At 37.5% G+C, this 4,410-nt stretch overlaps 1 long non-coding RNA gene across 1 annotated transcript in view; it reads left to right on the top strand.

Moving 5' to 3' along the window:
- LOC117944072 overlaps positions 1–4,410 on the top strand; it is a 20,848-nt gene that overhangs the window by 15,684 nt on the left and 754 nt on the right. The gene's annotated exons all lie outside the window — the stretch shown is intronic.

Below are 4,410 nucleotides of genomic sequence, written 5' to 3'. Positions count from 1 at the left end.
CACCACATTTGAGCGTTGTTCCTCCATATAAATATCCCTGAAACCCTAGTGTGTATTATAAATAATATATACTTCAAATAATTGAGTAAGTTGTAATTGAACAAAATAGCTTTGCCTGCCTACTTACTGGAGTTCTACAACTAACGTTACACATATCCTATGCAAATAAAGTTTTCTATGTATTAATTGTGTCGCTTTCAATAATTAAACTTAAGATAATTCATGTTTATTGTCCTCCCATAACATAAAATTATCGCCAGGGGACTATAGTCCAATACAAAAACTGACTAAGTGCATCGAAAAAATTAACGTCTGGATGTGCCAGAACTTTCTGAAATTAAATTAAGGAAAAACTGAGGTGGTTGTTTTTGGAGCAAAAGAGGAACGATTAAAAGTCTGTGCTCAGCTTCAAACAACAATGTTAAAAACAACCGACAAAGCCAGAAATCTTGGTGTAGTCATGGACTCTGACCTGAATTTTAACAGCCACAATAAGACAATTACAAAGTCAGTCTATTATCACCTTAAGAATATATCAAGGGTTAAAGGACTTATGTGTCAACAGGATTTGGAAAAACCTGTTCATGCTTTCATCTTCAGTAGACTTGACTACTGTAATGGTATCTCTCTAAAAAATCAATCACACAGCTGCAGCTGATTCAGAACGCTGCTGCTATTGTCTTCACTAAGACCAAGAGACTGGATCACATCACACCAGTTCTGAAGTCTTTACACTGGCTTCCTGTGTCTCAAATAATTGATTTCAAAGTACTTTTGCTAGTTTATAAATCACTCAATGGTTTAAGACCAAAATACATTTCTGATCTGCTCCTACACTATGACCCCCCCAGACCTCTCAGGTCATGTGGGAAAGGGCTACTTTCTGTCCCCAGAGTCAGAACTAAACAGGGGGAAGCAGCATTCAGTTTCTACGCTCCTCATATCTGGAACAAACTTCCAGAAACCGCTGCTACTCTCAGTTCTTTTAAATCAAGGCTGAAGACCTTTCTTTTTGATGCTGCCTTTGTTTACAAATAATGATTGTACATTTCTCTAATGTTTAATTTCTTATGCTGCACTGTAACTTTTATTCTTCTGTTTTAATGTCTACTTTCTTTTGTTGCACTGTAACTTTTATTCTTGTGTTTTAATGTTTATTCTTATATTTCAGTGTCACTTGTATTCTTGTGTTTTATGTTTTAATGTTTTTATTTTTAACTATCTATTCATGTGTTTTATCGGTTTTTAATGCTTGTGACACTTATGTTTTATCTGTTTTATGATTTTTTTTGAGAGCAAGGAATTAGTATAAAGGTTGTGTTATACAGAGAAAGAAAGACTTGAGGGGTAAAACTTTAAAGAAAAAGTGTGAATATGTAGTGTTGTAAAACACGAAAGGCAGCACTAGATTGGCTTAATTAGTGTGAAGAAGAGTCCAAGGAGACGAAAGGTAATGTCACTAAAAAATAGAGTCATGAAGGGTAGTGACACTGACGGTGATCACAAAAGGTAGCACTAACATTGACTTATTAGTGTGAAGGTAGTCTCAAGTGGGTTAGGGTTAGGGTTTAGGGTTTTATACACAGAAAGACAGAGAAAGATAGAGAAAGGCAGACTCGAAAGGTAGCACTTTAAAGAAAAAGTGTGAATGTGTAGTGTCGAAACTAGACATGAAATGCAGCACGATTGGCTTGATTAGTGTGAAGAAGAGTCCAAGGAGACGAAAGGTAACGTCTCTAAAAATATAGTTATGAAGGGTAGTGACACTGAGGGTGATCACGAAAGGTAGCACTAACATTGACTAATTAGTGTGAAGGTAGTCAAGTTTACAATTGTGTTTTATCTATTTTATGATTATTTTTTTTTGAGGATGCTTGTGTTTTACCTGTTTAACGGATTTTGTGTAAAGCACTTTGAATTGCCTGTTACTGAAATTTGCTATACAAATAAATCAGCTTTGCCTCTCCTTGCCTTCCATCTGTTAGAAGAAATTTACCTCCATTGTGTTACAGGCAGAAACCTCAGACAAAATCGGAATCCAGGTGGGTGGCCATCTGCTTCAACTGGCTGGGGGGCAGATGATAAATGATTTTTTTCTGTTTCAGAGGGGGACATTACTTATTTCAATAGTTTGGTAATCGTTCTTAACTGTGGACTTTAAATGCTCCAACAGGAGAGATGCCAACAACGTTAACAATCAGGGATATTCTTGATGGCTTTCCTCTCTTTGGGTTACCCCAATAAAACAGTTTTAACAAAACCTCTTGTCTAGTGGAATCCAGTGACTAAAACAAACAAATAACAAAGGTTTGATCAAGAGTGTAAAAATATAAGAGAATCTTTGGACACAAATCAGTTTGGACAGAAATGAAAAAATCGAAACCAAACTTATCAGGATCGATTGGCAATTCAAAACTGCAATATTTGGGTTAATTACTTCATAAAACCTAACTCTAAAATTTGAAAAGAAGAAAATACAGAACAATTTGGAAACTTTAGAATCATTAATTAAGAAAATCAAACTCCTCTAGATGCTTCCATAACAGAAAATGAACTGCATAAGAGCATCCAGGATTTTTACCAAGTTTCCATACCAAATATCACATATCCTGCACACTCTGATAGAGCAGGACTTATATAAGAAGAAAGGAAAGGTCTATGCTTCCCTATTTTAGAAAAGCATTTGATTATGTGTCTATATACTCCTTCAGATGGGCATCGGAGGAAAAACATACAATGTGATGCATGTATACTAATAACAGATGTGCAGTTAAATTGGAGGCAAACACAAATCCCTTTTTCCTCTGACTTGAGGGGATGAACTGGGATGTAACTTTAGTCCAGTGAATTTGCAAACCAATTGAGCCAATCTGCATCACTTGGCCTCACCTGAATAAGACAGATATCAAAGGTCCTTTTAGCTGATGACCTGGTGTTGTTGTTTCCAACTAAAGAAGGTAAACCTCCTCCATCAGTTCAGTGAGACCTAAGCCCTAGTTGTTAACTTAGAGAAGAGTACATTTATGATTTTTCAGAAGGAGTCCAGGAGCAAGGAAAATGTACATATTTTTAATTTGGGCACTTCTAAATTGCAGAACACACAAAAAGACACATATCCCGGCTGTATGGCAGTGAAATCTGGGGCCAAAATATCTAATCAAAGTTGACCAAAATTTAAAATCAGACTTATTGACTTCCAGTTAGGGCTGCACAATTATTCGGATTTTAATCACAGTTTTGACTTCCCAAAAAACAAATTTGCGCGATCGAGCGATCATTTTAAATGCGTCATTTTATAGAACGCTACGGGTTTTTTGCATAGCACATCTACCACTCACGTTTCAGCGGGCAACTCTGCTATCGCAGCCGCCACGGCAAAGAACACAGGAGAAGATATTGAATGCAACTAACTTCAGTTGGTAGAGTTATAATGTGAGACGGATCCTGCTGGACCTGCAAGAAATGTGACCCATGGCCAGAATATCATCGTTCATAAAAATGCAGCGCTGTGACGATACAGACATTTCGTACACACGTGTGTGTCCGCTATTCGATCCGTGCTGGACCCGTTCATAATTGAATCAGCCGTCGCTCTGTGAGTACTCCGTCGCACCCAGTCGCACTCCCCCTCTCTCCCTAGCTCTTTTAATCTGTTATTGTTGAAAACAACTGAAGGAGCTTTCTCAGAAATACAATACAATTTTTTTTTCATTGTATCTGAAATGCAGTTATAAACAGGCTATGTGACAATAAAATTTGTTTTGGTTAAAATCAACAAATAGTGCGTATAATCGTGATCACAATATTGATCAAAATAATTGTGATAATCCTTTTGCCCATAATCATGCAGCCCTATCTAAGCCACAACTTTACTTTGGCCACCTTTAAGAGCCAAGAAGCAGAGAGCTTCAGGGATAGGACCACAACTTATTTTTAATTCATAACAATGCCCTTATAGTTGGGGGTAGTATGTTCCATAATGCAAGACCTTTAATAGATGGAGATGGCGCCAGGCCATGTAGTAATTTATAAATTAAGCACATTGAGAAAAATTTATAAAAATTATCAAAGCTCAGTAAGTTATATTTTTCTAAGATGTTGCAATGGCGATAAGAACAAGATTTTTTATCTAAAGTGTGAAGGGCCTTCTTGTACAGAAGCTTAGCTGGTTTTAGACTAGTAGGATAGGATAGAGGGTCTGCACTGGCATATGAGGGCTCCAGGAAAAAGCCACCCCATCTCCAGCTCATTTCAAATCCCCACCAGAGATGCTCACATGTCTCTGGGCTAGAGTCCAAGTCTCTAAGCCAGAGTTCAAGCAAGTCTCAAGTATCCATGTACCCCTGACTGCAGACCCGCAGACACATTGAGGGGCGGGGTTAAACGTTGAGGGGCGGGGTCAAACGTTTA

Source organism: Etheostoma cragini, chromosome 4 (assembly GCF_013103735.1).
Source record: "Etheostoma cragini isolate CJK2018 chromosome 4, CSU_Ecrag_1.0, whole genome shotgun sequence".
Lineage (NCBI taxonomy): Eukaryota > Metazoa > Chordata > Actinopteri > Perciformes > Percidae > Etheostoma > Etheostoma cragini.
This window is presented reverse-complemented; position numbering and strand designations above follow the sequence as displayed.